Source organism: Lepidochelys kempii, chromosome 3 (genome assembly GCF_965140285.1).
Source record: "Lepidochelys kempii isolate rLepKem1 chromosome 3, rLepKem1.hap1, whole genome shotgun sequence".
NCBI classification, from domain to species: Eukaryota; Metazoa; Chordata; order Testudines; family Cheloniidae; genus Lepidochelys; species Lepidochelys kempii.
This window is the reverse complement of record NC_136382.1, coordinates 194,524,551-194,550,099: the sequence shown is the minus strand read 5'-3', so window position 1 is coordinate 194,550,099 and position 25,549 is coordinate 194,524,551. Positions and strand designations below refer to the sequence as shown.

General features: G+C 41.6%; 1 long non-coding RNA gene across 1 annotated transcript in view; it reads left to right on the top strand.

Annotated features, from left to right (window-relative positions):
• LOC140909655 (uncharacterized) overlaps positions 1-25,020 on the top strand; it is a 95,971-nt gene extending 70,951 nt beyond the window's left edge. Inside the window, exon 4 of the long non-coding RNA XR_012158313.2 lies at positions 24,409-25,020. This is a non-coding gene — a long non-coding RNA (uncharacterized LOC140909655). The remainder of the gene's footprint in view (positions 1-24,408) is intronic.
• Positions 25,021-25,549: the final 529 nt, after the last annotated feature.

Sequence of the window (25,549 nt, the reverse complement as noted above, 5' to 3'; positions counted from 1 at the left end):
CTAGAACAGTGCCCAAAGTAAGTGGTGACAGACAGGGAATGGACTTCGCCAGGAACCCTGGAACGTAACCTGAGGAGTGCTAATTTTGAGTCCTATCTGCGTTATAGCTGCCCATGTGCCACCTAATCTTCCTGTTGGCTCCCTTGCCCAACCAGTACAACTTCTACTTCCACTGAGTTAAGCTCCAGTGATTCACTGTTACTCATGTTCCCACCAGCTTCAGGCACAGCAAAAACAGAGACCGCAGCATCCATGCTCAAAGAAAGGATTCTGCTGAGCTGACTATTATATATGCATTACTGATACAGTAGCCTATTTTGTTTCACAATCTCCTCCAGTAGCTGTCCATATGTACTGAACTGTAGAGGTTGCAGGCTGGAACCCGAGAGAGCTCCCACATGAGAGAGCACCCAGGGATGGAGAGGCAGTGGCTTGCAGCAAATGGCTTCAAATGGTGATGGTGGTGGAGTCGCCATGTGGCACCTCCTAAAGATTGGCAATAGGGCTACTCAGCCCCAGAACAGGGTGAGAAGAGGGCAAACCACCAGATGCAATTAAAGACATAAGAGGTAAGCAGAGGAGACCCTGGAGGGCTGGGAGACACTTGGGCAGAAAGAAAATAGTATATATAGTCCCCTGGGAGGTTTAATTTATCATTCAAACCTCCAAGAGGACCCCTAAGGGTGGGTTCACTGCTAGCCCCCAGGAGCCACCTTGAAGGGTTCAGTTTATAAAGTCCGGAGGAACTGAACTCTGAACACACATACCTCTAGTCACTGCCTTTGTTTAGGATCCTAAGGACTGCGCTCAGCCCATGGATGAGGACCCAAGTCCAAGGAAGTTTAAATACATTTTTCATGTACGGTTTTGTAAGGCATTGTATCAAATTGTTCCCCAGAGTTACACTAATTTCTTAACATTAGCTAAAATCTGTGTATATTATATTCCCAAGTTTGTTGGAATGCGATGTCTTCCTACCACTTCTCTTCCTTGAAGGGGAAGAGGAGAAAGTTGCTACATTCTTCTTTTCAGCTGCATTCACACAAAATTTTGCGGTAATATTAAATTCCACTCTCCCTATTTTCTTTATCCATTTGTAAAACTTCTCTTTGTACTCTTTAATAGCTGGTCTTTAGAGGGTGTGATAATTTCCAAAGTGCTATTTCTTTATGCATAAAAATCCAACTGACCGCTTCAAAAAAAGTATTTCAATTTTACTTTCATCAAAGAGTTAAACAGCCAAGGGCTTTTAGCATCTCATTTCACTTACACACATAGCCCATTACAACCTGCATAAACAAGGATGACAAGTTGAGATTAATGAGAGTCCCAAAGTGACAGAACAATTTAATTGTCAGAAATCATAGGAGGTGAACTTTGCCAGTGTATTTATATAAGACTGCCATAGTCTAAAAACTTCTCTAATTGATTATGACCAATAAGTAATAACACTGAAAGCAGTTTTCTGGTATACAGATAACAAATGACCCATAACAGTTAATAGCGGTATTAAGATGCATAAGGGAAGAATATTAGATTGACAAGATAAATTGTAATATTATGAAATAATTGTAGAGTTTACACTTTTAAGAAGAGTAGAAGAAAACTGCAATACCATAGACAATCAAAATGAGTCTAATTTAAGACAATGAGATTACAACAACTCAGTGGATTGCTGTACAATGCTGTTGTTACACAGCAGCATAGGAGCAGATGCAGGCAATCAGACTTTCATATCTGGAATGGTTTGTTGATAACTCTTGTCTCTACCTTACATTACTTTACAATATTTAAAAGAATATTTTTTTACAGTTTGAAAACTTTAACGCTTTTAGGTGGCAGAAGAAGGCAAAACAATTCCATGTAAACAAACAATTTCACACACATAGCCCCCAATCTCATTACCACCTTTAGCCTCCAAGGGAAAAATCCATCCTGCCTCTTCTCTATATTTTTAAATCCCACAAATTCATCCAATTACTGTCTAAATATATAAGTACCATTTGACTTTATCACCTCAGCTGGAATCCTGTTGCACCTGTTCACCAACTTCTGTCCAACAATATCTCCTTAAATTCTATTTATACATCCTCTAGTTTATTTAATCTTTAATTTACATCCTCTAGTTCTGGCTGGTGGAATGATCACAAGCAGATCATCAAACTAGTCTGAATGATATCCCTTAGGTAATGGAAATTTTCTTAAGGTTTTCCATAAGGCAAGGTACTTATACTGTACCAGCAGTACTCCCCTTTCTAAGAATAAAGAATATCTATTCATACCCCTAACACTTTAACTGATGATCTAAAAAAGCAAAAGGAAAATTTCTCAGGGCAATCACTGACTTTCATTCATATAACCTCTTAATTACCTTTTCACGTGAGAGACTAAATAATCCAAATTTCATTGCTCTCTCCTCCTGCTTACGATTCCATCTATTAGCTTAGCTGTCTTAAACTTCTTCCAATAGGTCAACCAGAACAGGACACTAGGAGCCAAATTCTTTCCTGACGTTCATCATGAGGGCAAGGGGAAATGTACATGTTCCTGAGGCCAGAAATTGGCCCTGTATTCCAAATGCAGTCTGACCAGTGTTTTATAAAGTGCCACTAGAAATTTGTAGAAATATTTTGAAATGCGATAGAATTTTCCCTTTTATTCTATGAAAATTTTTGGAATATCAATTTAGATTTTAAAGGTAATCTTTGCAAGCAGCAGGGTTAAATTTACTTTTTAATGAAAGCTTAAAATCTTCAGAAAACATCCAAAACTCCATGGAGACATTCTAAATCTGTGTCATAGAATGGAATTTACAAAAGGCATATTTTTAGCGACCATAGTCAAAGTACAGTACATTTGGATTTATATATGGTGCTCTCTGGATAGAAGCCAGCATCCTTCTTTACTGTTGCTTTGAGCTTGGCAAACTATTAACAGTGAACAATGTTCTCAATTTTAGTCCTTTTTTTGGTTGTGGATTATCTGCAAACAGATCATGATTTTTAGCAATTTGTTCATTTTTCAAAATAGTTGGACAAATGATTTACCTAACGAGGATTTCAGCCTATGGGTGGCTTACCAGCTTCTCGCTGTGTGATATGCTTTGAGCATTCAGTATTTGCAGTTTGAAATGCAAGATGGCCTGAGTGGTCCCTTAGTGTCATTTGTTTCTTGATTGAATAAATGTAACTGTTAAAATTACATATTTATTCTGGAGAATCATGATAGTGAATTCTAGATCTGCTTTCACAAACGGTTGAGGCTTTTCACAGAAAGGTCCTGTTTCAGCAAACATCTTTGCCAGCAGCTCACTACAGTATTTGTGGAAGGTAAAGATAAAAGGAGAAAAACACAGGTGGTTTTTTGGTGGCTGGAAACCATTTGTTAAAAAGTGTTAACAAATGGTTTCCAATCACCCTCCTTCCCCCCCAAAAATTTGCATTTGATTTGAATTTTGGGTGAAAGTTCAGGTCACTGTTATCCAAACCTATTTACCCCTCCACTACTTTTAATATCATTGAAATCATCACAAATAATAAAACATGTAAAGAGTGAGCTCTTTAAACTTCTTACATCATCCCAGTTTGAATGTTGCAAGTTCAGCTAATAGCAGCATTGGGAAAGATTAGTTACAACCATTCCAGTGTGACTCTGGTACTTTTACTTGATAAGCCCCAAACAGTCCAGTTTGACAGCCCCTTTATATGCAAGCTTGAAAAATAACCTATTTAGCATTCCCCAGCTTCAGCACATGATTTCACTGGGAAACTATGCAAAAGATACTTTGGAAATAAATATGTACACGAAATTACAACTCTGTCTGAATGACCCGCTACCTTGGAATGTCTAGAACTGTGAGAATTATAAGGTCAGGAAATATGTACAGACCTAGTGCCTTGAAAAGTTACTATTCCTTATTTGGAATCTGCACAGACATGGAAGCTGAAGTTGTATAAACTAAAAGGAAGATTTTTCCTGTCACTTACATGCCTAGTCCTTGACCTATCCCATTTATAGTTTCCTTTAAGATACTATGCATTGCAAGTTCATTTGTTTCCTAGCAGTCTTCCAACAATGATTTTCAGGACTAGCCAATACTTCACACAGAACTGGGCTATGTAAGCAGAAGCCTTAGATTTATATGCCAGTAAAAGTGCAGGTTATTAATGCATGTTATGCCATTGTATTAGTTTACATCATTGTTAACAATTCGGAGCTCAGGCTCTAGTATTTCCAGGTAAAATGTATTCCTTACTCTCTGTCTGAAAATTTTAAATACAGATGTACAGAAATATTTAGTCTGCTTTACTATAAAGAGAAGGTAAAGTGTTATTTTAAACAAAAAGCATACCATAAACGACACATTTAGTTTTGACAGATTTGCTTTCCTCTGTAGGGTCTTATCCTCTGTCCTGATATGGATCAAACTCCCATTAACTTCAAAGGCGAGTTATGCTCACTTAGGAATTGCATTTCTGGTTTTGTTTTTAAACTTCTATCCTATTTTTTTGTACCATATTAAATTGTTCTTTCATTTTCACTAGATATGGATTTTGCTTTTTGCAGCTAGCAATCTGATCGTAGAAGATATACAAAAATCTAGTAATAGATGGAAAATGTATTCACAAGCACATTTTTTCAACATTCAGAATCCATTACTGGATACTCTAGAAATTAGTTAGAAGGGCATTTATACTACCATATGACACAAAATTCCAAAAGGAAAATACATCTACGTTTATTCTAGATATAGCTGTCTTCTGGTTGAAGTGTTCCTGTTATGAGATGGATTTTTATCTAACGTACATAATTACATTTTGTCTAAAAGTTCCTGTTGTATTTCCCCAGTTCACATCTTAATTTCATGATATTTTTGTTTTCAGTTGAACATGTTTGCTGTATGATACAAAAATGCAAGGCATTAACAGCTTTTGTACATCCACTGTGTGTATACATGCAAATGTCTAGATTAGAGATGTGTTCAAGCCTCAGAATTATGATCTGGATCTGGATTTCAAACAACAAAAAGTTTGAGTGTTCACTTTGGGGTATTTTGCTTCAGTCTGCTCTGAAGACAAGGTTCATTTGTAAAACTCAGGTTCATAAGGGTGTTCACATTTCAAACATCTCCTGAAAAATTCAGAGGTGTTTGAATCTGGAGTTCTTAGTTGGGCCTATCGATAGCTTAGGTACACTGTTAGTTTATTGTAACGTGCTACAGGACTTTTGAATCAATCAAGTTATTTTGTCACTGAAAACAATGCAATATTATATCATGTGCCAGATCCCCAGCTGCTTTAAACCTTAGATGGAGCTACGTTGATTTACATTACTTAAGATCTGGCACAGTTTAGACTTTGGAAATTTCGAGACGCAAGATCCAAGAAGTGTGAAAGTAAATGGACTGTGCATTCATGAACACTTGCACGGTAGGGAAGGGACTAGGATACAGAATCTTCAGTCCCAGCATTCATTAGCTGATGTCCATGGGCTCTATTGCTGGGATATGGTACGGATCAGCAGATGCGGCTTATTGTTTTCTCCTCCATGAAGCTTTGGCCTTATCGGTCTGCAACTTGTAAAGATCTACTGACCAGGCCTTTGCCATATCAACAGCAACATGCCCACTCCCCTTTCATTGCCTAGGATCCCAACATCATATCTGCACCACTTGCCTTCACAGCATGTTAGATATGCAGTGCCTCATTCTTTGTGCCAATCACCCTCTTTTGCCATTTATACATGCAAAGTGAATGTAAAAATGCTGCTGAATCAGAATGGTGGCATTCTAGACCCATTTTGCACTCACTCTGCCAGTGCTGATATGTCACAATTTTACGGTGAGTCTCATAATATTTGGTATTTCTCTTAAAGCACCAGCTCCAGATTCATGAAAATATGGGAGAACTTCAGCTTTAATGTTTTTAAAGTACATTTAGAGGAAGCCTGAAATATAGGCAGTAGGGCCACTAACCAACCAAGGTGTTATTGGAGAACTCAAGGAAGACAAGGCCATTTCAGAGAAGCTAAATTAATTCTTTGCATCGGTCTTCACTGCAGAGGATGTAAGGGAGATACTCACATCAGAGCTATCCTTTCTGGGAAACAAATCTGAAGCAGTGTCCTACACTGATGTGTCAATATAAGAGGTTTTAGAACAAATTGATAAGCAATAGTGAATTGGCAGGGCCAGATGGTATTTACCCAAGAATACTGAAGGAACTCAAATATGAAATTGCAGAGCTACTAACTGTGGTATGTAATCTATTGCTGAAACAAGTCTCTCCAACAGATGCTAGAAGGTAGCTAATGTAATGCCAATTTTTAAAAAGGGCTCCAGAGGCGATCTTGGCCATTACTGGCCAGTAAGCCTGACTTCAGTACTAGGCAAATTGGTAGAAACTATAGCAAAGAACAAAATGATCAGACACATAGAAAAACATGTTTTTTTGGGTAAGAGTCAACACAGCTTTTGTAAAGGGAAATCATGCCTCATCAAGCTATTAGAATTCTTTGAGGGTGTCAATCAGTATGTGGATAAGGGTGATCCAGTTGATACAGCGTACCTGGATTTTCAGAAGGCTCTTAAGGAAACTAAGTAGTCATGGAATAAGCGGGAAGGTCCTCTCATGGATCAGTACCTGGCTAAAAGATACGAAGCAAAGGATAGGAATCAATAGTCAGTTTTCACACTGGAGAGAGATAAACAGCAGGATCCATGAAGAATCTGTACTGGGACCTGTGCTGTTCAACATATTCACTAATTATCTGAAAAAGAGTGAACGGTGAAGTGGCAAAGTCTTCAGATGATACAAAATTATTCAAGACAGTTAAGTCCAAAGTTGACTGTGAAGAGTTATGGGGGATATCAGAAAACCCGGTGACTGGGTAACAAAATTGGAGATGAAACTCAACACTGATAAGTACAAAATAATGCATGTTGGAAAAAATAATCCCAACTACACATATATGATGATGGGTTCTAAATTAGCTGTTACCACTCAAGAAAGATACCTTGGAGTCACTGTGGATAGCTCTCTGAAAATTTCAGCTCAATGCACAGGAGTGGTCAAAAAGGCTAACAGAATCTAAGGAACTACTAGGAAAACAAGAAAATATCATAATGTCACTATATAAATCCATGGTGTGCCCACACCTTGAATATTGAGTCCAGTTCTGGTAGCCATTTCAAAAAAGATATAGTGGAACTGAGAAACATTCCATATGAGGAGAGTCTAAAAAGATAAGAGGTGTTCAGCTTAGAAAAGAGATGACTAAAGGGAGAAATAATAGAGGTCTATAAAATCATGAATAGTGTAGAAGAGTAAATAGAGACATGTTATTTACTTTTTTTCACAATACAAAAACCAGGGGAAACCTGATGAAATTAATAGGCAGCAGGTTTAATACAGAAAAGAGGAAGTACTTTTTCCACACCTGTGGAACTCATTGCCATATGATGTTGTGGCGGGCAAAAGTATAACTGGGTTCAAAATGGAACTAGGTAAGTTCTTTGAGGATAGGTCCAACAATAGCTATTAGCCAAGGTGGTCAGAGATGCAGTCCCATGCTTGGGGTGACCCTTAACCTCTGACTGCCAGAAGCTTGTCTCTCTCACCAACAGAAGTTGGTCCAATAAAAAATATTACCTCACCCACCTGGTCTCTCTAGAAGACAAGGGTGGATTACTCCAACTTTCCTGTTCTATATACTCTCCCTGAAGCTGTGATAGCCACTCCCCCTGAAGCCACTGTCGGAGACAGAGTACTGGACTAGATGGACCATTGGCCTGATCCAGTGTGGGCGTTTGAATGCTCTTATTTCAAGGTCTTATTATTTCAGAGAAAAGCTTGAAAACGTGACCCTAGTGCCTCCTAAACACACAACAACCAGACAACAAATTAAAAATAAACAACCCTTCAAACAACCCTTTTAAGCCAAGCTCATGATGTTTGAACACTTGGGATTGGCAATACTGCTTTCCATTGGTGTAATTTACTGAACAAGGTGCAGCGCAACAGAGAATTAGGACAATGTTTCCACTGTGTTCTGGGGTTACTTGCAGTTTCCTTGTGAGTGCCTGATCATGAACCACTGATGTTAACAGTAGTTTCTCCACTGACTTCAGTGGCAGTAGCATTGGACCTGATTATCAAACTGGTACACCAAAGAGCCGCTCAGTAGTCTTCTGCTTTATTTAAAACCATTGTGAGATGCTTTGACAATTCAAACCTTCACAAAACCATTCAGTTACTTCAGCTTTAGCAGAAGTGGGTCTCTCTACCAGTACAAGTCACCAAAAATTTTTTATGCTCTCAAATAGATAGTCTAACAACGCTCCACGTTTTCTATTTCCAACTAAAACAGGTTCAAGATACCCCCTCTGCCAGGTGGTATTACTATAAACCATACAGCTAAATTTAATCTTTATCTCATGTTAATCTTCAGTTTAGCAAAGTTCATTTATTATAACGCGTGCGATCAAGCTTAACAAATAGTTTTTGTTATAAAACAACCTCTGTCAAGAAAGCCTGATATTTAATTGACTATTATAAGCTTGATATTTAATTGACTATTATAATTGGTTGCAACTTTTCCCAGTAATGAAAACTATAGGTAAGATCATATCCAGACTTCCATTATAATCACTTTGGAGCCACACTCTGCCACTCTCATACTGAGTAGTACTTGACTGTGCAAGCGGGCCCACTGGCTTCAGCAAGTGACTCATGCAAGTAAGGTACTCCTCACTGTAAGGTCGGCAGAATCTGGCCCTTTGTTTTCTTATGTTCATAACTCCCTCTTTTTAGGGCTGAAACTGTTCACGCTTGGTCTCTTCCCAGAGGTGAATATCTTTAGTACAGCTGGTAGAATTTTTTTAATTCAAAATTTTGATGCAATTTTGGCATTTGAAATGAAAAACAGAGCAGGAAAAATAATGATGACATCTAAATGTTTCCTCCTTTTTTTAATTTTGAAAAAAAAAAGGGAAATTTTGTAAAAAAATACATTAAATCCCCTCCCCTCCCGCCACACACCTCCTTTTTTTTGCCCAGCTCTAATTTAAAGGAAAATCCATTAATCTGTATTTGAGTTTAGGATAAATGGGGGGAAAATCCATTGAAAAATAATTATAACTTCTTTGCTCACTGCAAAGTAAAAAATGTCTAGCAAAGAAATCACCTGGCATGTGGATAATGTGCTACGGGTGGGAGGGGGTAAGAATTAAAAATTGACAGTGAATTAAAAAAATATTTCTGAGCAGACTCAGTGGGCTTTGTAAACTGTCACGCACCTTTCTGGTGCTATATAAGACCAGCTCTTGGTTCAGCCAGCGCACCAGTTCAAGGGAGGAAAGGGGCAAAAGAACCCTCTTGCTCCCTACACACACAGGATGAGGGTTGCGGGCTTTGTGGAGCTGCTGTATATGCCCCTCATAAAGGTGGGCAGGAAACTATGACAGAGGCCCCGGAGGGAGAGGACCCTGGACTCTGCCACCTCTGAATGCACCGAACAGCATAGCTATGCCAGTGTGTCAGACAGCATACAAACCCCCTTCCTGGAATGGTATGGAGATTATGATTCCCCAAGTCACGATCTCCCTCCCAGACTGTTCCAAGGGCAGCACTATACACTGCTTCTTATTATGGGCCAGATCAAAATGTTACGATCTAGATAAGTAAGTGAATCTATAATATTAATAATATTTAATGCCATCAGCAGGGGAAAGGGAGAACTAGAGTCTCACACTGACAGGCCATTGCGCTACTGCTTTCTGGGTGTGCTAAAACAATCTGTATTTACCCGTGTATCATTGAAACACACTCAGCAATATTCTCCCAAGAAATGTGCCTTACTCTCTGGGGCAGATGAAAATAATCATAGAATCATAGACTCATAGGGCTCAGTATTATCTAGACCAGAGGTATTGTCTAGAACAGAGGTCCCCAAACTGTGGAGTGCCCCCCTAGGAGGGCAAGGAGGACTGTTCAGCGGAGGGGTGTGGCTGGGGCCTGGGCCAGCCCCCATGGGGGTGGGGGCGGGGAGGGAGTGCCACCCAGCTCCACTCCTGGCCCTGGCCCCAGCTACTGACCCTGCACCCCGGGGCCCAGCTGCTGGCTTTGGCACCCTTACCCCTGTCCATGTTCCCCCCTCGCAGAGCCGTGACCTCGCTCCTGGCCTGGCTCCGGAGGGCAAGGGGGGGCATGGACAAGGGTAAGGGGAGCGCAAGGTAAAAAGTCTGGGCACCATTGATCTAGACCACCCCAACAGGGGTTTGTCTAACCTGCTTTAAAAATCTCCAATGATGGAGATTCCACAACCTCCCTGGGCAATGTATTCCAGTGCTTAACCACCCCGACAGTTAGGAAGTTTTTCCTAATGTCCGACCTAAACAGCCCTTGCTGCAATTTAAGCCTATTGCTTCTTGTCCTACACTCAGAGGATAAGGAGCACAATTTTTCTCCCTCCTCCTTGTAACAACCTTTTATGCACTTGAAAACTGTTATCATGTCGCCTCTCTGTCTTCTCTTCTCCAGACTAAACAAACCCAACTTTTTCAATCTTCCCTCATAGATCATGTTTTCTAGACCTTTAATCATTTTTGTTGTTCTTCTCTGGACTCTCTCCAATTTGTCCACATCTTTCCCAAAATGTGGTGCCCAGAACAGGACACAATACTCCAGTTGAGGCCTAATCAGCGCAGAGTAGAGCCGAAGAATTACTTCTCGTGTCTTGCTTACAACACTTCTGCTAATACATCTGAGAATGGTGTTTTCTTTTTTTGCAACAGTGTTACACTGTTGACTCATATTTAGCGTCTGACCCCCAGATCCTTTCTGCAGTACTCCTTCCTAGCTAGTCATTTCCCATTTTGTATGCGTGCAACTGATGGTTCCTTTCTAAGTGGAGTACTTTGTATTTGTCCTTATCGAATTTCATCCCGTTTCCTTCAGCCTATTTCTTCAGTTTATCCAGATCATTTTGAATTTTGATCCTATCCTCCAAAGCACATTCAACCTGTCCCAGCTTTGTATCGTCTGCAAACTTTATAAGTGTACTCTCTATGTCATTATTTAAATAGTTGATGAAGATACTGAACAGAACCATACCCAGAACTTGATCCCTGTGGGACCCCACTCGATATACCCTCCCAACTAAACTGTGAACCACTGATAACTGGTTAGAAAACCATTCCCAGACAGTAGTTATGCACCCACCTTATAGTAGCTCCATCTAGGTTGTATTTCCCTGGTTTGTTTATGAGAAGGTCATGCGAGATAGTATCAAAAGCCTGAGTTTGCAATTCATTCTGCATTTCTGAATTTCTGCAAATACTGAATTTAACAATGAAATCCGTGTACCAGCTGGAGCACACAGCTATTGCAATACAACCAAACGGATATTCTGTGCTATTAATCCAGCCTTACAGCCCACTGTCGCCAGTCAAATCTGGTAGCAGCAAATGGTTGACACCACCCCTTGCCTTCAACAGCCCATTCTCCTCACTGATGTGTGAACTTCAAAGCCAACACAGACCATTTAAATACTAACATTATTAAGCGCTGGTAGTTCCTTTCTTCTCTTGTTTTTTTCTTTCTTTAAAAAACAAACACACACAAGGAACTGAATGCAACAAACTACAACACTAAGATTCTGAATGGAAACACTTGCAAGCCAGTAAATGAAAACAGTAATGTTCTCATCAGAAGAAAAACTCACTGACATAGTAAGCACTGTGGGCCAGATCCTCAGCTGGTATAAGTCAGTTAACTCCTCTGACTTCCATACAACATACACCAGTTTGAACCTTTTGAGGCTTTGACCCTGTATACATAGGTATAAATTTGCGTTGTGTGTTTGTACAGCACCTAACATGATGGTATCCCAGCCCATGACTAGGTCTCCTAGCTGGCTACCGCAATCCAAATAAGAAATAAAAGAATAATAATATGGCTAGATTGTGACACGGCTCTTGGCCTATAGTAAGGGGTGGCATGAAGATAAAGGTGTGTCATTTCAGGAATTGTCCAGGGAAAACAATGTGACTTGGAGATTCACAAGTCATTCCCTTCCTCTAAAAGTATATCATTGTTGTTGGCCTATACTAACTTTCCCCTCTGCTCTGATTCAGCTAAACTGGCTAATTTGTTGGGGGTGGAGTGGTGGAATCAAGGATCAGCCTCTCTCATTCCCAGCCCATCTGTACAGCCCTGCACACAGTTTGGTGATACAGGCAGCCCATGTGGATGTGCAGAGCTAGTTACAATCTTGCCCTTTACAGTCCAGTAATCAAAAAATATTTTACCGGTACAATACGGGTGAATTATATTCTGGTGAAAATATTAACCATTTCATTCCCCAGCTTTTGTGCATTTAAATTTATAACCAAACATTTGCAACGAGAAAAGGTTTTTTGGATTTCATATACTAATAAAAATGGTTTGAGATTATGAGTCCATCTTCCCTGGTTAAATGAAAATAATCCTGTCTGGCATTTCAATGCACAAATGACTTTTGACTAACACAGAAAAGTGACAGCTGTAGAGGGATATTAAAACCAATTTTTTTAAGTTACTCAATATAATTTAATGTTCTATAGTGGCCTTTGTATCTATAACATTTCAGAGTGCTATAGTTCAGTGCCTGTGTAGTCATATGGCATAGTCATTATATGTTCAACAAAAGAGTACTTCGTAGTCAGCGTTTGACATTAGAACCTCTTACATCAAGAGGGATGAAAGCTTGACCTGAGTACTAAACCATCCCCAACGCCTTTCAAACAATACTATGAGACCTTTAACTTCCATCTGGACAGCCTTGAGAGGCTGACAAAGCGTCTTTATTCTATGTCGGACTTGAACCCATTACCTGACATAGCAACTGAATCCAATTTACCATAACAACTGAACACATAATGATGCATGTTTTAATTTAATATAGGATTCCCCCAGTTCTAGTGTCTGGTCCTGTCAGCAGCTTTCCTATCTGGCACCAATGCCTGATTAAATATTAACACAGGGCGGGCCTGTTATTTCCTGACTTCCGAGAAACCACTGGTAAATTGAGATCTAGTTGTTAAAAACGTCTGACACAATGTAATTTGTATTGAACCCCTCTTCCATGCCAAAGTGCCAGCGTTCATAAATCAGGCTGCTCAAATTGAATAAATCTATTTAAATACTTATAAAATATTAAATATGCATTTGGGAAAAGCCTCTAAGGTTATTGTGGCACCCATACACCTCAGAGTAACTAATTTATTAAAGAGTTTGCAAACCTGGGAAGAAAGGGAAAAGAAAAATGGTTTCATAAACCAAGAGCAGAAGCCAATTTTTCAGTTCAGATGATGAAAGGAAGCATGCATTTCTAATCAAAAAGACAGATAAGCCTTTTCTCTCCCACCATTCCCTCAACAGCAAAGTGCCTTTTCATCATCAACAACACTCCATTCCTAATGTCTGCTGAGGCCTTTCTTCACCTTCTCCATACACTAGTAATGTACACACAGCATCCCTTTGAAACAAGAGCCCATTAGCTGTGGCAGACTACCTTTTCACATGAAGTCCTTCTGTTGGTAGTCATCAATAGAGTGTTAAATCATTCCGACTGGGCATGCTCAGAATCATGGCAGTGGGATAAACAGATATTTAGAGCTGTAGAATGAAAATTGCTTTTCAACCTTTTTTGAAGGGCATTTGTTTTTTAGAAAAGGTCATAAACTACACAAGGAACATCAAGCTCTTTTTCTTCTAAACATAGATTTTTAAGAAACCCACTTTTTCTTACACCCAGGTCATCTGTAATTTTAGACCTTCAACCACCCAGCAGTTCCCTTTCAAGATTACATACTAAATACTACCATAAATTTGCCCCTCAATAAGAGACTAGTTCGGGCATGCCTTGAAACGGGGATTTATGTGATTATTTTCCATCCAGTGGGTGTGGTAAAGGGATATAGAAACCGTCATCTATATCAGCAAGCACAGTGATACTTCACAAGAGCTACCTGGGTAATGCAAGAGAGATTAAGCCTAAATTGAGGATTGCCATTTCTGAGGATAATTAATTTTCAGGCTGCCATGACATTTCTTAGCATGGATTTTGAGCCTCTGCAAGCCTTTAACCAGCTTTGTTCAATAACATACGGTGGTGCTGCTGCATCTCTTTGACTGAGAAAGCGAAGACAACACAATGCAGTTTCTATTGTATTTTCCTCTCTGATGCAGTGGGAGTTCAGTCTTATATAACAGTTCTATTCCTTTATCCAATCTTCCATTTAAATAGGCTCCAGCAACCTTATGTTTTACACGTCAGTTCTAGTTTCATGCAGCCAAATTTTCAAAAGTGACAGATATGGTCTCACAACTTAAAGTTTAAAGTGCCTTAAAGTTTGGCACCCAGAAATGGAGTGATCCAAAATCTGTGACCACTATTGAAACACTAGCCTAAAAGATTGTGGGCCTGATTTTTAAAGGGTCTCTTTTAGCCCCAGAAAATAATTGCAAGCACAATTATCTGCAAGTGAAAATAAGGATATGTTGACATCTAACTGCCTAATATACTGGTGCAATCTGTTAGGTATATTCAAGTCTTCATTTGAGCCTGCCAGTAATTGTACCACAAATATTTATGGGTGCAAATTCCAGTGGGAATTTCAGTGGGGCCAAGATTACACTTGAAATTTTCAAACTCAGGCCCTATAGTTACGGCAAATTGGCACCTAGTTAGAATTTTGAACATACATGCAGTATAGTATGGGGAGTATTTTCAAACTTGGGTGCCTAAAGTTGGGCACCTAATACATAGTATCATGTTCAGTTGAGCTGAGCCCACTGATGTTAATGGAAACTATGGTATTGGGAACTTCTGAAATTCAGGTCACTTATTTTAGATGAAAGAAAAGGAGTACTTGTGGCATCTTAGAGACTAACCAATTTATTTGAGCATAAGCTTTCGTGAGCTACAGCTCACTTCATCGGATGCATCTCACGAAAGCTTATGCTCAAATAAATTGGTTAGTCTCTAAGGTGCCACAAGTAATCCTTTTCTTTTTGCGAATACAGACTAACATGGCTGTTACTCTGAAACCTTATTTTAGATGCTTGATTAGGAACTTAAGTGCTGTGACAGGGTCAGGCCAGATGGTGACAAGAGAGTGATTGAAGGCAGATATATTAGCCCCAGGTTAAGTAAGTCCCTTTTCCCTGGGTAAGGTAACAGGGAAGGTTCCAGAACAATCAGGAACTTTCTGGAAACAATTAAGAAAGGCTGATTAGAACACCTGCAGCCAATCAAGAAGCTGCTAGAATCAATTAAGTCAGGCTAATCAGGGCACCTGGGTTTAAAAAGGAGCTCACTTCAGTTTGTGGTGTGCATGCGAGGAGCTGGGAGCAAGAAGTGCAAGAAGCTGAGAGTGAGAAGGTATACTACTGGAAGACTGAGAAGTACAAGCATTATCAGACATCAGGAGGAAGGTCCTGTGGTGAGAATAAAGAAGGTGTTGGGAGGAGGCCATGGGGAAGTAGCCCAGGGAGTTGTAGCTGTCACGCAGCTGTTACAGGAGCCACTGTAGAGAGCTGCAATCCACAGGGCCCTGGGCTGGAACCCGGAGTAGAGGGTGGGCTCATGTTCCCCCCATCCCTCCATTCTCCCAACTCCCTACTTGATACTGGAGGAGTTGACCTGGACTGTGGGGAAGGTCTGTGGCCTGTTCCCCGATCCACTAGGTGGATCAGCAGAGACTGCGAGGATTGTTCTTCTTCCTTTTCCCCATGCTGGCCAGTGATGAGGCTAACTGAGTGAATGGCAGATTTGAGCCATGAAAGTGGCCAAACTGAGGGCTGCCGTGAACCTCTGAGTGGAGCAAATCCGCCAATAAGCGCAGGACCCACCAAGGCAGAGGAGGAACTTTGTCACAGCGCCTAATTTTCAAGTTTGAAAAAATTGCCCTATATGTATTGTATCCAAAGACTGAATTTGTAACCGAAGTGTTTATAAGGGGCTATTTTTTTTTTTTGCTAATGTGCACATACACAGAGGCTGATGGTCGAAAGGGTTAATTATTCAACAAACTCAAGCAGAGGAAAAAGTTTCAAGCTCAGGGAGGTTATCACTCCCTTTTGTGCAGGCTGGTTTTAATCACTTTCTTGTACCTCTCCCTGACTTCATTTATCAAGCCTTCACATAAAAGTTGCAAAGTGAGGTTATTCAGCGGATACCTCCATTCATCTCAGATTATTGACCAGGGAGGTTTGCAGTACAAGCCAACCTGGGTGATGGCATTCTTCTTGTTTTCATTGTGCAGTCTGCTTTCGTTTTATGCTGTAATTGTGTTTGCACAAAACCATAACCACACAGAGAGCAGATCCCAGATTCCAGAGTTATTTACAAACACCCCCTTCTCGTGCTGTCTGCTTTATGATTGTTTGGGTCAAACAGCCAGGAGCCTGTGGTGGATTAACAAGAGAGAAGCTAGATCCAATCTAACCAAAGGACTTCCAACCAACCAAACTTCGCCACCTCCCACAAAAACAAAATCAAAGCCCTCCCTTCCCCCACATATTGTTCAAGTGAATTTCCATCACTCCAATATGTATATTTTCTTTTCTGACTTTGGTGAATGCTAGGAGTCAGATTCAAGTCCTTCTAACCACAATGAGCAGCACCTTGCTCCACAAGCAGTCCGATTGAAGTCAATGAGGCTACTCGCAGAGTGAGATGCTATTTCAATGTGAGTGAAGGAAACAGAATCCGGACCCAACTGATTAGTAAACAGCTGTTTCATAGGTAATTTAATTTGGTTATTTTCAAGCATTGTGAGCCAGATCCGCAGCTGGTGTAAATCAGTGAAATCAATGGAGCGATGCCAATTTCCACTAGCTGAGGATACGACCTATTTTTCATTTTTTTACAGAGCTCATAAAATATTGCACACAGTAAATTGTGCAAAGATTGGGAGATTATATCCAAGCTAAATCTATGACCTTTCAGTATTGTCCATTTGTAGTTTTTACTTTCCATTGAAAAAAACCCTTCAAATTCTGTTTCCATCTGAACATCTTGTGCTAGGTGATGTGGAGGGGAATGACTTAACGATCTTTGTTATTATTACAAAGTAGTGAATTAAAAATTCACCAGCCAAATAAGACTGTCAAGCTGATCACAGGGGTACATGTTATTAAAATGGCTTTCTGCATTTTGTGGCAGTAAAATCATTGGTGACTCACTGTAATCAGTCTTTGGTGATATAGGGGCTATGCAACAGGAACATTTTTTATCTCAGCATACTTTGAGGTAGTCAGTAGTCTTGCTGAATGGCCCAATCCAGGGAGTTTTGGGTCCTTCAGCCAGAGTGGGAGCCATGAGATAAAGCTCCTTCTGTCCTTTATACTCACTGTGAAGCTTGAACACTTGAGGCCCAAGTCTGCCATGAGGAATTTCAGCGTGGTTGCATGAGTGTAACAAAGGGAGTTTACTACCAAGGATGCTGATTGAGGCTGAGGCACGTTCCTTCACTGTTTTTTTATTTCTGGTCCTGCTTTTCCTTGTTTGGAGTTTTGGCATGGTAGATTACAAGGAGCTTATTTACAGCTGAAACAGCAAAGAGTATATCCAGGCTAGATCTAACTCTGGGAGCATAGCCTCCAAGCAGGTTACTGCTGGGGGAATTCTGCATCACTGCACATGCACAAAATTCATGTCCCCCACAGATTTCTTTCCTTCCCTGCAGAAAAATGACTTTCTGATGGGGAAGCCCAGGGAAGCCACAAGAACAGTCATGCGACCCTCCCCAGCAGTATGTTTTGGGTGGCCAGGGGAGCCAACAGAGAGGTAAATCACTGTGGGGTAGGGGGCGGGATTGGGGAAGACCCGTCTGGTGGCTCCTACCCTGCGTCGGGCTAAGCTGCTAGTCCCGGCTGGGCTGCGGAGGACGGGACTTCCTCTTCCCCTGCATGGCATCCAAGGCCGGGTCAGACCCCCAGCTTTTCCCCCAGGCTCTGCAAACTCCTCCCACCCCCCAGAATAGGACAGGGATATCTCCAACTTTTTTGGCCTCTCAACGACCAAAGGCAGGTCAGTGTCCCTGCAGACCCTTTGTTGTTCATTTCTGGCTGTGATGTTGTTTAAAGTCCTCCATGAGAGCCCATGGTATCTTGGCGTCTCTGTGGAGTTTTGAATGAAAAACCTTTCCTAACAACTCTGCACTGCCAGTCCAGCCATTTCTTTCAGAGGCCCATTTCTTTGTTAGCAGAATATTCACCTTATTAGATGGTTCTATTTTAGGGCTGGTTTCTTATTTCACCTTAACCCTGTACTGTTGGCATAAGATGATAGAAGGAATTTTCTAAGATCACTTCCAAAGGTCATAAGTGGTGTTTGGGAGCATATCAACAAAACAGTTTTCCTCCTGTGTCCATATGCTCATTCACATGGGGATTTCCTTACTTTGTTCTATGTGAGCAGGTATCTGGAAATACCACATGTGGTGAACAATGATGCTTTGGCTCCTATTGACACTCATGTTTTAAATATGTTGATGTTATTAGGCCAGGGCTGTCTGATTACATTTTACCCTCCACAGTACAGAGCAAGAGATCAATGTCAGGACTCATTTAGTTTCAGGCACAGCAGCCAAACAATTTGCCTCAAGGCTGTAACCATAGTGGCTACACGGTTTGTACTCTGTATGCACTATGCACTTCAGCTGGAGTGTGATCCTTACCGTGTTTGGCTTTCATGTCAGAGGAATGCACTCGAGACGGAATGCAGATTCTCCTTCCCACTGGAGGTTCTCTTTCTTTGGTATGCAGCCTATTCAGTTGGTCATTGTTGAAACAGTTTGGTTTTGGGTCACATCTGAGAGGTTGTGGTGTACCTTGCCCTGGTGCATTCTGAAGGTTTCTCTTCTCTTTCTCTTTTAAAATTAAAGATAAAGGAAGGTTATGTACCTTATAATAACTAGAGTTCTTCATGTTGTGCGGTCCCTGTGGGTATTCATTGGGAGTGGATGTGCTCCATCCACCCAGGACCAGAAACTCCTCAATAGCAGTGTCCATTGGGCTGTGCCTGTGTCCTTTTCCTCCTTGTGCATCCAACCACTGGGTTTAACAGGGGGCACAGACCAACCACCTCTCCAGTGCCTACTCTACCACAAATAGCCCTAGTATAAGGATCCAAAGCAGAGGCGGAGGAGAGAGCGTTTGTGAATACTGTCGGGCCAGATGGCTACAGGAGAGTAATAGAAGGCAGATATATTAGCCCCAGGTTATGTAGGTCCCTTTTGCCTGGGTAAGGTAACAGGGAAGGTTCCAGAACAATCAGGAACCTTCTGGAGACAATTAAGACAGACAGACTGATTAGAACACCTGCAGCCAATCAAGAAGCTGCTAGAATCAATTAAGTCAGGCTAATCAGGGCACCTGGGTTTAAAAAGGAGCTCACTTCAGTTTGTGGTGAGTGTGTGAGGAGCTGGGAGGAAGAGGCACTAGGAGCTGAGAGTGAGAATGCATACTGTTGGAGGACTGAGGAGTACACGCATTATCAGACTCCAGGAGGAAGATCCTGTGGTGAGGATAAAGAAGGTGTTGGGAGGAGGCCATGGGGAAGTAGCCCAGGGAGTTATAGCAGTCGCACATCTGTTCCAGGAGGCACTCTAGACAGCTGCAATCCACAGCGCCCTGGGCTGGAACCTGGAGTAGAGGGTGGGCCTGGGTTCCCCCCAAACCTCCCAATTCCTGGTCAGACACAGAAGGAGTTGACCTGGACTGTGGGTTCACGAAAACAGCCAAACTGAGGGCTGCCGTGAAGCTCCAAGGCGAGCAAATCCTCAAATATCGCAAGACCAACCAAGGCAGAGGAGGAACTTTGTCACAATACCTATAGGGAGCAAGAGGTCAAGGGCTCAAATGGCGGGTTTACCAGTGCTGATAGCAGAAGTTCAGGTCCCAGGCAGCTGCAGGTTTTAATACAGGTGGCAGTGTGCTGACAATGCCTTTTAGGAACTTTACTGTTGTGAGATGGCTGAAAACCAAGCAGTTCTCCACTGGAGGATGAAAGGCATTAATAGATGTTAAATGTATCCACAGTGAATGGATGGATAGGCCTGATGACTTCAAAGAGAGAAGATGTTCCAGGATAAGAGAGATCTTGGACTTTTCAAGAGGTCACGGATGCTGCTGACACCACAGGGAGAACCTCTTCCACTTGGTGGTACAGCACTTCCATGTACTGTTTCCTGCTATTGATAAAGATGGATTGAACCTTCTCTGAGCAAGACTTCTCTAAGTCCACTGCACAGGCAAAACTCAGGCCACCAGATGGAAGAATGCCAGGATGGGATGGTTAGTCCTGCCTCCATTCTGTGACAGTAGGCCCTGAAACAACTGTAGGTGTATGGATGGGTGAGAGGCTGTCTGCAGGATTGTATTGAACTAGAACTGCGTTGGCCATCATTGTGCTATCAGGATTATTGCTGCCTTGTCCTGCTTGATCTTCTGAAGGATGCGAGGTAGCAGGGGGATGGGGGGAAGACACACCTTAATGGTCTGACCACTGTACTAGGAAGGCATCCCTTCTGGAGTCATGCCCCAGTGTGTCTTGGATTTACTTGAAGTTCCAAGGAACTTCCTGGATTTACCTGAGGTTCCAAGGAATGAAACATGTTGAGTAAGGAGGTGACTGTTGCTTTTATCTCCTCATATGAGCCATCCTGTGAGCAGCCAGTCATCTAGGTACAGAAATACTGGGTTGCCTTGGCATAAGTGTGCTGCTAGCACAGCCAAAACCTTTGTAGAGACAGTTGGGGCATTCAATAGGCTGAAGACTCTCTATTGGAAGTGCTCTTGGCCCATCATAAAGTGCTGGAATCTCCTGTGCACTAGGTGAATATCTGCCTGGAAACAGGCATCCTTCAAATCATATCAAACCATTCATTCAAGGAAGGTGGAAGTCATCCTGAATCTTGAATAGCAGATGAAGACATTCAGCTCTTTTAGGTCCAGGATGGGTCTCCAGCACCCCTTCTTTCTGGGGATTTGAAAGTATTTGGAGTAAATGCCCTTCCCACTGTGTTTAGGAGGTATGGGCTCTATTGCCTCTAACTGGAATAAGGAGTCTGCCTCTGGCTTGAAAATCCTGTAACTAGTGGGGTCCCTGAAGAAGGATGGGGAGGTGGAGGTTGGAGAAGGGATAGACAGGAATATAATCCTGTAGCCAATTGAAATGTAAACCCCTTTGTTCAAAGTTATATGTTTTTGGAAGAAAACAGGCCAAGTGGCCCCTAAGGGAGTGTGGGGAGACTGGTTGTACATGGCCTAATTGCCAGCTCTTGAGCATCCCATCAAAATGCCTTCTTGGTAGGCAGCTGGGTCTCAAAATGGGATGGTGATGGTGCAGTATGTATGGCATCCTATACCTTTGGCATTTCTTCAGAGGCTCATAGGTCCTCTGAAGACAGAATGGCTGAGGGGTTGGCTGGTACCTATGAGATGGTGGTTTAGAAAATTTCCCACAAGGTGCTGGGGTCCATATTCCCAAGGAGCAGAGGACAACATGAGAGTTCTTGAAGGAATGAAGCAACTCATCAGTCTTTTCACTAAACAGATTGTTACCCTTGAAAGGGAGATATTCATCTGTCACCTGGATCTCCTTGGGGAATCCCAGTGCCTACAGTCAAGAGGCCCACCTCATGACCACCAAGTTAGACATGGAGCTGGAAGACTTGTCAGCAGTATCAAGTGATGCCTGGAGGAACAATTTGGCAAGAAGTTTACCTTCATCCAGGTTGGTGTCTGTGTTACTGTGGTAGTTTATTGGCAAACTCCAAAAGCTTGTTGTAATGAATAAAGTCATATTTTGACATGCGTGTCTGGTAGGTCATAGTAAGAATAGAAGGATGGCTGATGAGACGTTCTTTCTGCTGAAGATATCTAATGTTTTGGCATTCTTGTAAAAGGGAACAGACCTGGGCTGGGGTAGCATGTTTTGCTCTGTGACTGCCTGGATTACAAAAGAGTTTACGTTAGGGTGGGAGAACAAGTATTCTTCTGCTTTGGAGGGCACAAAGTCAGAATTGGAGCACAGGTGGCTGCTGTGTGCCAAATAGCTCCAACATGGCTTCACTGATAGGGGAGTGTCACCTTGGAAGTAGGTGTAAAATGGAGAATGCCCAGAAGTTTAAGGTTGGTTCCTGAATCTCTTCCAGTGGCATCTGGAGGGTGTATGTTATCCTGCTCAGGTGGTCCTGGTGTTGTCTGTAGTCATCCAGTGGAGAGAGAGAAGCTGATGCTACCACCTCCTCTGGAGATGAAGACGACACTGCTGGCAGATCCAGCAGTACATCTGTTCCTGCTCAGCAATGTTCTCCGAGAGGGCTGAGGCTCCTCTCTTGGAGGCAATCTCTTTGGAAAGTAGTGACCATAGTCCCTGTAACCTGGGACCTGAAAGTATGGATCCCATGGACCCCAGTATGGCCAGTGGATAGGTTCAGAAGGGCATGGAGCCAGTCCCAATGGGGGATACCATTGGTCCCTTGCTCCATAGTACAAGTCACAGGGATTTAGAGGCCTCGAGGAGGCTCTGGAAGCCCTATTTAGGCTGATATCTCATGTTTGGGCTGCTGGGGGAACCACAGATACTACCTCCTGTTTGTCCAAGGAGTAGGAGCCAATGGTGCTCTCTGTCTTGTAGCAGCATGGCTGCTGGCATACACCAGTGAATAGCATCTCAGCGATGTTGGAACATCCGTGTTGCAGCTAGTACCTGGGACTAATGAATGGCATTCTGATGCTGCAATGATCCCAGCACAGTGGGCCTGGTGCAGTATGGTACCACTTGTGTAGAGGGTGCATGCTCCCTCCGATCCTTTTGCGATGCAGGGGTCAATCCCACCTCCTTTGTGGATGGTTTGTGAGTGCTGTAGTGCTCCTGGTGCTGTCAGTGCTGGCCCTGTGGGCTCCAGATGCACTTGTTAGAGGTTGAAGAGCCTCACTTGGTGTGGAGAGGAGAGAAGTGGCAGTCCTCTTCTTAGAGGACTTGTGTGGCAATTTGTCTCTCTTTTTACAAGGGTGTTTTTCCTTTCCCTTCTCGTAAAAGGAATTTAAAGGAGTCCTTGTGTTTACTGGAGGTGTTGAAAAGTGTTGGTGCTGCCGGGGCACTACCCGGAAGCTCAGCTCAATGAGACAGAGAATGGGAGAGTCCCAGATCGGAAAGGGTCCTCATGGACAGCTCCATTAGATGCCTGCGAAGTCTGACGTCCTGAGATTGCCTAGTACGAGGGGGGAAGGTGTGGCAGACATCACACTTCAAAGAATGTTAAAATTATATAATACACAGGTTGAGAAAAGAGTGTCTGTACATCTGGGTATAGTGCTAGATTATCCACAAATACAAAGATTGTTTTTAAAAGTCATATGATACATATAGTACATAATCAGCAATAACCCAAATTTAGGTGAATAAATTTAAGAATACAGTTTAGATATGAGTATCCAAGTATTTGGGTGCATCACTCATGAAAAATTGTATAGAGATTTGCTTGTGAAAAGGAAAATACATCAATGAGTGAAGATTGTCCCTCAGTAATCAAGAATTAGGGTAAGTTATCCATTTAGAAAATACAATCTATCAGGGAAGTATTTCAGTTACTTTCCTTACTGCGCTTCTCTACTGCTACTGAATAGTTTCCTGTCTTGGGCACATGGAGTGCATCCATACTAAATAACCATAGGGACCAGCACTCAAAGAAGAACAAATGAGCTGTATGCAGTTATTATATATTTACCATTGGGATATCCTGCCCGATACAGACTCTCCAAATACGAGAATATTGCAGGGATGGTCTCTTTAGAGAAAGATAAACTTCCTACCTCTCTGCTTCTCTGAAAATGCCTTCATGTAGGAGTCAGATTAATCCTCCTCCCCCTCTCAGATTCTTTGCTCATAAGGGAAGGTGCCCTTTGTTCACACTATATTCATTGTCCATTCCTGATCTGAAATGGTATTCTTCCCAGGGCGAACTATTTTTGTATCCATGTTGTGAACTCAGATGTTAAGGGGAGCTCTTTCTTCTTGCTTATTGAAGAACTAAACGTTCTTTGGCCCCTCAGGTATCTCTGGTTGGAGCTCACTCAGTGGGGCAGGGACCTCAAGCGGGTCTATAGGTGCCGCAGAGGGCCCAAATCTTAGAAACAGGGAAATATGAAACCATGTACATTATTAACATTAAATGCTGAGAAAGACTTTGAGCAGTTGGGTGGCTTTATTTGATGGTAGTCTTGGAACAATATTGAACTGAACAGAGCTTTCGTAGATGGCTGCACGATATTCACAACCTACTACATGACTTTATAGTGTAGAATGCTGCGGAATGAGAACGTATGACATCTCCAAACTGTCTTCATTCCACAGAACCTGCCTCAGAAAAATCCTCCATATCTTCTGGCCCAGAACAATCTCAAACCAAGATCTATTGACACAGTTCAGCCAAGAGGATATGAGCACGGTCAATACCAGGAGGCACTAGAGATGGATTGGCATTGTGCTTTGGATGGAAATTGATTCCATCACCAGAGTAGCAATAAGATGGACACCTGAAGGAAAGTGAAAACGAGGCCGCCCGAAAACAACATGGTGAAGAGCCGTGGAAGCCGAGCTGAAAAACCTGTGGCACAGCTGGGGAACCATAGAAACACTTGTCAGAAACAGATAGGAGTGGAAGAGCTTCGTCGCTGCCCTAAACGCCAGAGGCTTAATGGGAACATGATGATGATGACAGATGTGCTTACAAAGCAGGAGTTTTGTTCTATTCTGTCAATATTTACAATTTAGATGTCATATTTTTCATAAAATTAATGCAAATAATTAATAGAAAATATTCCTTTTCATTGTAGAGCCATATAATGAGGGAGTAAATGAACATGTTATCTGTGTGACAAGATAAGGAAAAGATGTGAAAGGTAGAGCTGGTCAGAGAAACTTTAACAGAACCATATTCTATTGGACTATACAGTTTTATCTAAATCAAAAGCCTTCACAAAATCAGGTAAATTTCACTAGACTTTCACTTAGGAAAAAACACAGAAAAAATGTTCTAATAAAACATTTTGATTTTTCATTTTCAAATGACTTTTCAGTTTCCAATTTTTAAATTTTGCATTATGTTCTACATTATTATAATAACACAAAATTAAAAAGTCAAAATTGAAATAAAATTTTGTTGAAATAAATTGTTTTGATTAACCTGAAGTGATTTTTTTTCCAGAATTTTCCTTCACAGAGAATTTAGAAATTTTCAGGTTTTACTCCTCTTTAGAACAAAGCCAGATTTTGAAATCTCTAAATCCTTCATAAAATGGAATGTCTGTCTTCTACGCTGCTCTAGTTAAAGGTTAGTATTTGGGACAATAAGTGTTAGAACATAATGGTAATGGAGAAATGAATGCATCAAATTAAAACTCAACAAGGGAGAAAAAAACCCTTTGTTTTCTTTTATTGAATTTTCAGAGAAGATACGTTCACCACATATAAAGAAGTAAACTGTGACAAGAGT